At 37.7% G+C, this 13,060-nt stretch overlaps 1 non-coding gene across 1 annotated transcript; it reads right to left on the reverse strand.

The window, feature by feature from the left end:
- Positions 1-12,178: 12,178 nt before the first annotated feature.
- Positions 12,179-12,252, reverse strand: TRNAT-AGU. The gene has a single exon. It is a non-coding gene; the product is annotated as a tRNA-Thr (tRNA).
- Between the last annotated feature and the right edge of the window lie 808 nt (positions 12,253-13,060).

The following is a 13,060-nucleotide window of genomic DNA, read 5'->3' on the forward strand; positions in this document are numbered from 1 at the left end:
TCTAATTCTAGACAATTACCCGATTAAATGTAGGATTTTAATATCGTTTATACCACTTAAGGGTTGTCCTACGGACTACCCGTCACATCCCCACACTTAACTGTTGCTTGCCCCAAGCAACCCATCAAAAACCATTTTCAAATGCATAAGCGATCAACATAAATCAAGCATAAACATGTCATCCTTTTATTAGCCTTTTCCTAACACCCAAACAACACACCCCTTGCTATATCTCTCCTCTCGGCAACAAGTAAGCACTAGCAAAGATAAGCTAGACACACAAAAGGCAAATGGGTGATTGCACAACTATAGGCTTGTACCTCTTGGATTCTCTGATATCTCAGCGGGGAAGTTTTGAAAGAGAACAAGGGAGCTATGGGATGGACGATTGCCGATCTCAAAGGAATTAGTCCATCCATTGTCATGCATAAGATGATTACCACCGAAGATGCAAAGCCGACACGAGAAGCTCAAAGGCGATTGAATCTGAACCTACAGGTGGTAGTTAAAAAAGAGGTAATTAAATGGTTGGATGCGGGAATTATCTTTCCGATTTCGGATAGTGCTTGGGTGAGTCCCACCCAAGTTGTGCCTAAGAAGGCCGGCATTCAAGTAGTCAAAGATGAAAATGGTGAACAAATTGCCACCCGACCGGTTACCGGGTGGCGTGTATGTATTGACTACCGAAAATTGAATGCCGCCACTTCTAAGGATCATTTCCCGCTACCTTTCATTGACCAAATTATTGAAAAATTATCGGGTCAAAAATACTACTGTTTTTTGGATGGGTATTCGGGTTACAACCAAATCGCAATACACCCGGATGACCAACACAAGACCACTTTCACTTGTCCATATGGCACCTTTGCCTTTCGGCGAATGCCATTTGGCTTGTGCAATGCTCCGGCAACTTTCCAACGATGTATGATGAGTATATTCTCGGACATGGTTGGAGAGTCGCTCGAAGTATTTATGGATGTCTTTTCCATTTTTGGCACTAGTTTTGATGCTTGTCTCAACGAATTACAAAAAGTTTTAAAAAGGTGCGTTGAGAAAAATTTAGTGTTAAGTTGGGAGAAAAGTCACTTCATGGTGCAAGAGGGTATTGTGTTGGGTCATGTAATTTCTGAAAGGGGGATGGAGGTGGATAAGGCAAAAATACGGGTAATATCATCTTTGCCACCTCCGAAAAATGTTAAGGGTGTAAGGTCATTCTTGGGACACGCGGGTTTTTATAGACGTTTCATTAAAGGATTTAGTGTTATCACTAAGCCTTTGTGCAACTTGTTATTAAAAGATGTCCCATTTGATTTTACTAACGAGTGTATGCAAGCTTTCACTGTTTTGAAGGAACACTTGGTCAAGGCTTCTATCTTGCAACCACCGGATTGGTCAAAGCTGTTTGAGATAATGTGTGATGCAAGCGACACCACTATTGGTGCAGTTTTGGGTCAACGGGTTGATAGAAAGCCGGTGGTGATTTACTATGCAAGCAAGACTTTGTCCGAAGCGCAACTCAATTACACCACAACCGAGAAGGAATTACTAGCGGTGGTGTATGCTTTGGATAAGTTTCGCTCGTATATTTGGGGGAGCAAGGTGGTGGTTTATTCGGATCATAGTGCGGTCTGATACTTGATGGAGAAAAAGGACGCGAAGCCTCGTTTGATTCGGTGGGTATTATTGTTACAAGAGTTCGATTTAGAAATCCGAGACAAAAAGGGAAGTGAGAATGTAGTAGCGGATCACTTGTCTCGGATTCCGGTGGAAGGGATTGATGATGTTAGTGAAATCAATGAAAGTTTTCCCGACGAGCAACTCCTAGCCGTCTCCACCTTTGTTGCACCGTGGTATGCTCACTATGTTAACTATTTAGCCACGGGTGCCATCCCAAGTCATTGGACCAAGAAGCGCCGACAACAATTTATGGTTCAAGTGAAGCAATACATTTGGGATGAACCGGATCTCTTCAAGATTGGACCGGATCAAGTTATACGAAGGTGTGTGCCTGAGACAGAAGTGTTGGAAATTTTGACCCATGCTCATTCGTCTGCATGTGGGGGTCATTTTAGTGGGCACAAAACAGGCTATCGGGTTCTTTCATGTGGGTTTTATTGGCCCACAATTTTCAAGGATGCATGTGAATTCGCTAGAAATTGCATAAATTATCAAAAAATGGGAAGTATATCGAAGAGGGATGAGATGTCGTTACAACCAATCTTGGTTGTAGAGATATTTGATGTATGGGGTATAGACTTTATGGGTCCCTTCCCGAATTCGAATGGCTTCCTATACATTTTGGTAGCGGTGGATTATGTCTCGAAGTGGATTGAAGCTATTGCAACACGAACAAACGACCATTCGGTTGTTTGTAAATTTGTTCAATCCAACATTTTCTCTCGTTTTGGCATCCCGCGGGTTATTATAAGTGATGGTGGTTTGCATTTCAAGAACTTCAACTTTGGGAAATTACTAAAAAGGTATAGCGTGAATCACCGGATTGCCACACCTTACCATCCGCAAACGAGTGGACAAGTCGAAGTGTCCAACCGTCAAATCAAAGAAATTCTCATGAAGACGGTAAGAACGGATAGGAAGGATTGGTCGAGTAAGTTAGACGATGCATTGTGGGCATACCGAACGGCCTACAAGACTCCTATTGGCACAACGCCTTACCGGATGGTGTATGGAAAGGGTTGTCACTTGCCAATGGAGCTAGCACATCGGGCACATTGGGCAATTAAGACGGTAAACGCGGATTATGACGAGGCGGGGAAGTTGAGAAAGTTGCAATTAAGCGAAATAGAAGAGATTCGAGACGAGGCGTATGAATGTGCATCAGCCTATAAAGATAAACTCAAGAAGGTGCATGATGCAAAATTGCGGAAGAAAACGTTCGAAGTGGGTCAAAAAGTTTGGTTGTACAACTCAAGACTCAAGATGTTTGCGGGCAAGCTTAAAAGTAAATGGATGGGCCCGTATGTCGTTCGGCGAGTTGGAAGGTTTGGTGACGTAGACATCCAAGACGAGTAAACACTTAAACAACAAACGGTGAACGGTCACCGGTTGAAGCCATACTTGGAGGGGAACGACATCAATAACTTGGAGCTTGATAAAGCGGGCTACATCTTGCGCCCGATCGATGAGGAACAACCATGAGAGGCCCAGGTTTGGTAGTGTAAATAGTTAGTATTTCATTCTGTTTGTTTTGTATAGTTTGCACAATTACCGTAATTCATTGAAATCCGTGTTTGAAACAAGTGTGGGGATATTCGGGTCACGAATTATTCTAACATTGTGTTGAGGACAACACGGGACTTTCGAGGGGGTAGGGTGATTTTTACACATTTTAGAAAAATTTAAAAACATAAAAAAATTGGAAAAACTTGAAAAAAAATATAAAAAATATGCATAAAAATCACATTTTGCAGCAAACCAGATATGCCCAGGTGGCACCGTAATTTACGGTGGCACCGTAACTTACGGTGGCCATAAAAGTTTTTTTGGCTTTACGGTAGTTAGCTACTGGTTTACGGTGATGATAATTGTCCAGGTTCCACCGTAAATTACGGTGATACCGTAACTTACGGTAGACCTGGAGAATGAATGAATCATTGCGGGTTCATGCGTTACATAAAAAAAATAAATATATCAGATCACGTGAATAACCCTAGCCACTCGATTTCATTCCACTTTATCATCTGTCTATTATCATCCATCACTTTCTCAAGTCCCCACAAAATCCACAAGAACTTCATAGCCTTCTTCAACCTCCAATCACCTATATCTCTTTCAATTCTCAACCAAATCTAGTGAAATAGGAGTCTATTTTGGCTAATTTTTCACACACTTTCTGATTTTGAGAAGAGATTTGAGGAAAAACGCAGTTTTAGGGTCCGAATTCTAAACCCTAGTTCGAAAAATTTTGGGGGTTTTGGGAGTTTTTGTTTCACAATCATCCTTGCATCTTCAAACAAAGGTATGGAAGTTTATTTGTTGTATTTTGATGATGCATTGTGAAGATTGAGGTTATTTTTGATATTTGTTCATACCCACTTGCTTGTTCATAGTTTTTGACTTATTACTTGTTACTTGAACATGATTGTGGTTTGTAGATGTAGGATTGTTAGGAAAGTAGTGAACTTTTGGGGAATCTCTACATTGTAGAGATACCATGCCCAATTTTTGAAAAATTCTTGATAAATTCTTGGTTCACTAACATCTAAAACCATGGTAACAAGCAAGTGTGGGGATATTGTGAGAGAAGACTAATGTTTGCATTTGGTTGTGTTGTTTGCTTTATGTGTGTAGGAAAATGATTAAAACGAAAGAGAAAGCGGGATCTAGTTAGTCTTCATCATCAAAGGGAAAGGGTAAACAGCCGGAACAACAACCGAAAAAGAGACAATATTTGGGCCGAGTGGATGAAAGTGAAAGTGGGGGTGAGGAAGAAATGGAGTTGGACCCGGCTGAAAAGCCGATATGGAACTCGGATCCTTTGGATGATCAATCAGAGGAGTGGCAACCAACACTCTGTCATGACCGTATGAATAAGTTGAAGAATAAGGCAGCGGCCTTTATATGTGAGAGGGAAGTCCGGGAAGTTGAGCTTGGTCAGTTTGGGGTGTTTGACAAGTTCCAGGCTCTAGGTTGGGAGTCGGCACTTAAATGTTTTGACAAAGATAAAAGCAATTTGTTTATCACCGAGATACAAGAGTGGATGGCGACTCTTAAATGCAACACATATGAAAAGCCATCGCAAATGAAGTTGATTGGTGAAGTTCACGGGGTTCCAGTGGAGATGTCCTTTGATACGTTGAAGAAGCTCGGGAAATACGATAGTCTTCCAGCCCGTGATTATATGGTTCCCACCCTTGATGACCTTTTGGTGAAGCCGGAGAAGCACCCCCGTTGGAACGACATGTTGGCAACGTTATTTTTGCCCGGTACTTATCATGGAGTGTTGTATCGGAAGAATTTAAAAATCGAAGCGAAATTATTGTTGGCAATTTGTTTGTTGAATGTTATACCGCGAAGGGGCGACAAAGAACAAGTGAGGTTTCCTGAAGTACCAGTCCTCTATTCATTACTTACTGGGGGCCTGCGTTTCCCAATCCGTTATCTAATCATGAACCATCTGTGGATCTGCTGAAACAAATATGGAAGGGACATTATCCCATATTGTTGAATCATCACGGGGTTAATGAAGCAACAAAAGGCTCTTACGTCAGAGGATCGAGGGGCAACGAAAAGGCATCAACCTTTTACGTTAGACAAGTTGGGGATTGGTTGGACGTATACACAATCGGAGCAGTATCATAAGCTTAAATCCGAGGGGCAGAGATGGAGAGCGTTAAAGGCGGGTGCTAGAGATTTGTTACCGGGTGAAGAGGATGAACCCGAGACTGAGGCGGAGATCCCGAGTGGGGATGAAGATTATGAAGAGCAACCGCAAGGTGGTGTGAATGTGAATTTGATGAGAGTGGCTACGGGTGGGGGTACATTAGAACTTGTGCTTGAATACGATTTGAGTCCTTAGTTAGACATGAATGTGAAAAGGATAAGGGCATCTAGGTAGCCTCGTCTTTAGTGTGTGTGAGTGTGGGATTTGGGGGGTTGGACCTCATAAGTATATATATATATATATATATATATATGAGCATGGTTGCGAGAGGGGCGGGGGTTTGGACAGTTAGTTGCCAATTTTGTGCCTAAAAGCCTATCGTTTGTTACCCCTAGCTACTTACTTAAAAATTTACCCAATTTTACCCGGTCTTTTAGTGCTAGTAGTAATAGTTTGAGTAGTATGATGTAGATATGTTTGATGTTTCATTGTATGTTTGTTTGTTTTGCTTGAAAAAAAAGAAAAAAAAAGGAGAAAAGAAAAAGCAAAAAAAAAATGAAAAAGAGAGATGTTTAGTTGTCTCGTACATAGTAGTTTAGATTGTTAGTGTTAGTTTGCTTTATTGTGTAATAAAAAGACCGGGTTAAGTTTTTGCTACTTCATATATATTCCATTTCCCACCTTTACACCTAGCCACGTTACAACCTCGAAAGTCCCTTTGATTTGCATTCATGTTTAGCACTTGTAGGAGAAGGATCAATTTAGGTACAAGCCTATAATTGTGCAACCACCCGTTTGCCTATTGAGTGTCTAGCTTATCTTTGCTAGTTTTCACTTGTAGCCGAGAGGAGAGATTTAGAGAGGGGTGTATTGTTTTGGGTGTTAAAAAGGGGTTAGTAAAATGATTGCATGTTTTTGCTTGGTTTAAATTGATCACTTGTATTGAAATTGATTTGATGAGCTGCTTGGGACAAGCAACGGTTAAGTGTGGGGATGTGACGGGTGGTCCATTGGACAACCCTTAATCATGTTAAAAGACGAATTAATCCTTCACTTAATCGCGTAATTATCTTGAATTAGATGACTACGGTTGCTTATATTTCAGGTGAGGTTCGGGAGCTTAAAGTGGATAAAACGCAGCTTTGGACGGTTTGGAGTTGAACGGGTCGCACGTGGAACAAAAGATGAAACAAAGTGCAAAATTCAGGTTTCCACCGTAATTTACGGTTCCACCGTAATTTACGGTGGACCTGAATTCCACCTGGATTCCACCGTAAAGCAGACTGTCTTCACCGTAACAACATTATGTCCACCGTAACTTACGGTGGTACCGTAAGTTACGGTGGAAGCTGCAGAAAATTGTAACTGCCATCATTAAAATCAGTTTTATTGTGTCTTTTGGGTTATTCTCATCATTAATCGGTTGGAGAACAGACTATGGGCGATTTTGGGTGATTTTGCTTGGCTTGGAACAATTTCTAACATTCGGTTTGTGATTTCTATTTGTATAAACATTGAACTTATTGTTATGATGATTCATCAAGCTATGTGTGGCTAAAACTCTCGGTGATCATCTTATGTGAAGGTTTCTCTTGAACTTTTGTGTGTTTATTTCTGAATTTCTAGAATGATAACTTGCGTTGCTTGAATATCATGGTGTATGCATAATTGTTTGTAGCTTGTTAATCGATAGTGCAATTTCTAGTCTCGATCGTACGTTCTTGGTGCCGTTGGCAATCGAGATATCACGGGAAGGGTTAGGGTTGGTTATTAATTAATTGATCATCGGGAAACAACCTCGCATTAGAAATCCGAGTACTTTGTTCCCTTTTATCACTTCGATTATGTATGTACGAGTTATGTCTATGTAACTCTTTCTAGTTGAAATTTCACACAATTGTTAAAGGAAACTGAATCCTAAGATGGTCATTGTTCTCCTAGTCTGTTAAACAACCAACTTTTATCTGCAATTAGTTATTAATTTAGTTTTTTAAAACAACAATCCAAATCATTGAACTTTATTTTCTGCAAATTAGGTTAATTGTAGTTAATTCGCAAAGCTACAAAATCAACACACTTTCCACATACTCCCTGAGTTCGATACCCTTTTACCACTATCTATAGTTGTTATTGGGATTAAATTTGCGTGTACCACGACATTCACGTCAGTAACATATGCAACCAAAAACTTATATGTAGATACACCCTTCGTACCACAGGGTCAAAACTACACTATCAACTATTACAAAAGACTTTTAAGCAAACCAACAACCACAAACAAAAAACATTGTTCCATACATCATAACATTATCCGCAGAAGTCGTACAACCATTCAGTCAAACAAGAAAATACCTTTACCCATGACGAAGTTAAGGGTAAATTCTTCACGAGGAACCATCTTTTTATCCTTCACAAACTGTTTCATGTCTTTGATGTAAGACCGACCATCAGGAGACTCGATACCAACTCGAACATCCCAAACATTACCAGCAACATCTACAATCTTTAAACTCCTCTTCCTATCCAAGCCAAGTTTTTTAGCGAGAGCTTTTTTAATGTGCTGTAACAAACAACAAATTATGTTAAAAAACATAGTATTATAATATGGTTAATACATCCTAAGGTCCTGTTAGTAGTTTTTGGTTACAGAAACTTACAAAATGATTGTCCACACGGAAAACCACTGGAATAGTTTCGTCGTTCGTGGTTACAGGGAGCATATCAGCTTCATTACCCTTAGTTACGTCATCCACGTCTTCACCAGAGGAAATACTGATAACCTCTTCTACAACTTCTTCCTTAATAGCAGCATATAATTCCGGCGGCAAAACTAAATCAGCATTCTTGGAAAAATTGAAAACGGACATATCAAAAGTATGAAGATCAATCATTTCGAACACAAGTAGATGCTCATCAGTTATTGACAACTTCTTCTTAATCCGATCTCATCCAGTTGTTATGTAAAGTTGATTGTCAATCACATCCATTCGAACAAACAATTTATGCTTCCCAGGACCTCTGATAACATCTGGATAGTTTGGAATGGTATTGTCCATCTTGTGGTGTATAAATAAACGATTGATATGCTACAACGAAGAAAAAATAAATATTAGTAATTTCATATACTAACAACCAATAAATAACAAACCATAATAAATATAATGAATCCAGATTGTGAACTGCATACCATAGCATCCCGTTTATCAAAATCACCATTGGGTCTGTAGTAAAAATAATCAGATGGAGCAAACGCAATATTGTCATAGAAATAAAATTCTGGAAACTTTGTAATGCTTCTTCATACTGAAATACGAGCCACGATCCAGATTGTAGTTTCAGAGTTTCAACTACGGAATACCACCCATTGTAGAAATAACAGAAGTTTCCTAAATCATATACCTTGCCTTCAAACACCTGGCCATTAGTTGTCCGCACTTTGACAAAGCCCATTGGATAGTTAAACTCTTTAATCCATTGTTTATATTTTTTTGGCAGAACCTATGTATAAATAAATTAAAATCAAAAACTGTCTAATATGATATTATAAAGAAAACTAAATTCACCATAACCGAGATTAAAATACTAACCAAACATTTCCTTTTGTTGTCGTCCATGTAACAAGCAAACCCATACATCCTTCTAACTTTGAACTATCAGAGAAAATACAATGAATATCATTAATAAAAAAAGAATAAAATGTTAAAAGGTTATTCTATATATTGCAATTAAAAAGAGTGTAACTGATAGACTAAAACATTAGATAAGGTTATTATGATGTTTTCTACAAAATGATAAGAATACAAACAAAGACTTGAAAACACAAATGTATCATCTCTACTATGATAGAGCGGATAAGGTTTGAATTTGAATGAAATCGAGATTCATTAAAAATGCTCAAGTTGTATTAATGCTCAGGGAGCTCATTGATTCAATAATCAACCCAAACACCTGTTGCTAATCAACCCAATCAATTGTTGCTAACCCACATTCAATCTACTGTTGACTCCAATCTATTGTTGCTAAAGCACACTCAATCTAATGTTGACTCCAATCTACTGTTGACTATTCCCCTGTTGCTAACCAATTATCCAATCTACTGTTCCAACGTACAACTCAATCCACTGCTGACTGGCCACTGACTATTGATTCCTATCAAGTGCAAATCACAACAAATACTTTCACATCCGAATTTATAATAATTTGTTAAGCCAATTGGAGTAACACTTAATATTATCAACAAGAATGTGAAAAACCAAAATTGATCAATAATTCTTGTAACATAAGTAATCAAGATATGAACATCTATAACTAAGCAAACACCGAAAATATTATAACTCAATCTGTCAAAGACTAAAATTATATATCTAATCTTTTTCAATGTCAAGAATACCAACTGAAACTATACTAAACATCATAATCTTACAAAATGTTTATATAAAATCTGATAAACAGTCATTTTTAACCTCAATCAATTAACCGTCGTTTTTAACATTGCCCTAAATGAGGTGAAATAAAATAATTAGACAAATTCTAAAAGTATAAACCTCAATCGATCATCAATACAAAATTACATATGAAAATCAGAAGTATAACACATGGAACAAACACCCAAGAACGGAACATAGAGGAATGACTGATCAAACATCAAACATACAATCCTGGTATAATAAATTACCAGAAGAAAAGATTTTAGAAGAAGAAACTTTTGGAAAACCCTATAGATTACCTGTGGATGATGTCGCAAAGATCTTGAAGAACTCATGTCTTTTCGTTCTCGCAATTTCACTTAGGAAGATGTAAATGTCCGAGTGCCAAGGTCTTAGGGCTATGTTCTGTATTTCAAAGAAGTGTTCTAATGGGCTTGAACCCACGCGGCCCATTTTGAAAGTTAATTGGATCAAATGTATGGGCTTTTATTGAATTGTTCAATAACATTTGGTTATTTAAATCCCAAATTGAATAGTCCATTTAACTAGGTCATGATGAATCGTACAATAACAATGGGCCTTTACTGAATTGTACACTAACAATGTGTCAACAAAAATTAAAGTCATATATAATAACTTATTAGACAACATAAAATTAGTTCATGCTTTCATTTTAGACAACATATTACCAACTACTTAGCTTATTTCTATATCAAACATGTACACTAAGGTGCTATTTGTTTTTTGCTAGAAGTACTTCCTGACCTCTTATGTCTGCGCCGTGCAGACCACGCGCAGACCTTTAGGTCTGAAGACAGCTTGTTTTTTCGAAGAGCTTTCACTAAAAAAGGTCTGCGAGACCTCTGTTTGATACAGACATAGTTCAACATCTTCTTGGCTCTGCAAACCTCTTCTTCTCCTCCCACTTCTTCACCCCTTCTACTCCACCCCATCTCCTCCACCACCTCGTCACTCGCCGGAAACCCTCAATCTCCCACCGGAACTTCACCGGATATCCCTTTTTCCAACCCTCTATTCACCCCTCTCTCCTAATCTCAACACAAATCAAATTCGATTCCATGTTCTACCAGACCTGCAACTTCGTAACAGACCTGCAACTTCGATCTGAACTTTGATTCACCGCCGTCGAGCATCACCACCGCCTTCGAGCATCACCACCGCCGTCGAACTCCTCTCTCTAGCCGTTATTTCTCTTTCTCTAGTTGTTTCTCTCTCTAGCCACTCCCTCTCTCTCAACGACCTCTCTCTCTCTCTACGTTGTGTTGGTGGTGGTGGTGGTGGTGGTGGTGGTGGTGGGAGATGGAGTGGATTAGCAGGTTTGATGGGGGTGGTGGAGGTGGTGTGTGGTTTGCAGATCTAAAGGAGAAAGGGGTGGGGTTGGGAGAAGAGAAGAGAAGTTTGCAGATGTATGTGGGGTTTTTGATAACCAAACACTCCTTTTATTGGACTCCGCAGACATTTGGTCCACCTCTTCTTGTGCATACGTTTGCAGATGTGGTCCGTAGACTACAGACCTTTTGCATCTGAAAAAACAAACAACACCTAACACATATTGTCATTAACATTGTTTTATAAAGATATGTAACTAAATGCAAAGAATTTAAATGATATATTATAATCTGTTTTTTAGTATTTGTTTTCGATCGTTATTAAACATACCCGTGTGTTCACACGGGTCTTACAACTAGTTATATAAAATAACATGTTTTAATTTATTAATTAAAAAGTATAATTTATACTAACAACATTTTTTAAAATTAATTTCATGGAAAAATTAGTTATCTTATAATTGAAAATATAAATATAAAATATGAATATGAATTCTGGACAACTGGGTCATGAGCCTTACTTGGGTCCCTTTAGCAATGACCGATTATCTAAAAGCCCAATTAATGGCAAATATCTTTTACACTTTTATAAATAGAAAAAAAAAGTTAATATAATAATATCTCATATCGATAAATAAGTTATTTGCATTACCTAATCATTTGTTATTATATAAATAACAAATTTTAATTTATTAATAAAAAATTATAATTTATACTAAAATAGTTAGCTTATAATTGAAAATATAAATATGAATTTTGGACAACTGGGTCATGGGTTTACGTGGGTCTATTTAGCAATGGCCCATTATCTAAAAGCCCAATTAACTCAACTAATAAAACAAAATTAAAAACAAAATAAATATTTGCTTTCATTGAGAGTCGAACTCAAGACCTCCCGCTTACTAAACGGGTGCTCTAACCAACTGAGCTATGAAATAAAATTAAAAATAAAATAAATATTTGCTTTCATTGAGAGTCGAACTCAAGACCTCCCGCTTACTAAACGGGTGCTCTAACCAACTGAGCTATGAAATAAAATTAAAAATAAAATAAATATTTGCTTTCATTGAGAGTCGAACTCAAGACCTCCCGCTTACTAAACGGGTGCTCTAACCAACTGAGCTATGAAAGCGAACTTGTTGTAATTCAACATTTAAATTATATGATCTAGATATAATAAAGATGTATGTCTTTTTATTTGAAGTTGGAACCCCTTATTCAGGTTTTTTTTCTCTTTAATAAGAGAACTCATTTATAGACCATTAATGTGTGTATAAAATAATAAAAAAAAACATACCACAATTTTATAAAATAATAAAACATCTTCGTTTTCTAACATCATATCACTTCTTTTTACATATAAATATGGAAATATTTTGGTGTTACTAAATTTTTTTTAACAGCAAATCTGAAACAGTGGCGGACCACTAAGGTATCAACGCGCCACCAGCGAAACCGCCTGATCATATTCATCTCCATCCGAAAAACAAATAATAACAGTAAAGAAAAACAAATAAACATTCACCCACCCGAAACCGTCCACTCGTGTCTTTATCCCTCTCTATATTCAAACATAACATAAATATATATCTCATAAAATTTGATCACTTACAATGAAGTAAAGTCAGCTCTAGAGATGGTAAAAGAATATGAAAAGGTCCAATAATAAATACAGGGCCGTCTCCGAGAATGATAAAAAAAATTTGGGCCCCGGACGAAACAAAAAAATTGATATAATATAAACTCATCAAATATATATCAAGAAACAACAATATGACATGCTAATCATGGGGTTTGAACTCATGACCTCAAGATTATAACCCAAAACAGTAACCAATTAATCATATAATCATCTTGTTAACAAGATCGAAGAGTCAATTAATTAAGTGAATTGATAGTTCAAAACGGTTTAGGAAATAAAAAATGCATGGGATTAACTG

The sequence above is a fragment of the Helianthus annuus genome, chromosome 5, assembly GCF_002127325.2.
Source record: "Helianthus annuus cultivar XRQ/B chromosome 5, HanXRQr2.0-SUNRISE, whole genome shotgun sequence".
In the NCBI taxonomy this organism is placed as follows: Eukaryota; Viridiplantae; Streptophyta; class Magnoliopsida; order Asterales; family Asteraceae; genus Helianthus; species Helianthus annuus.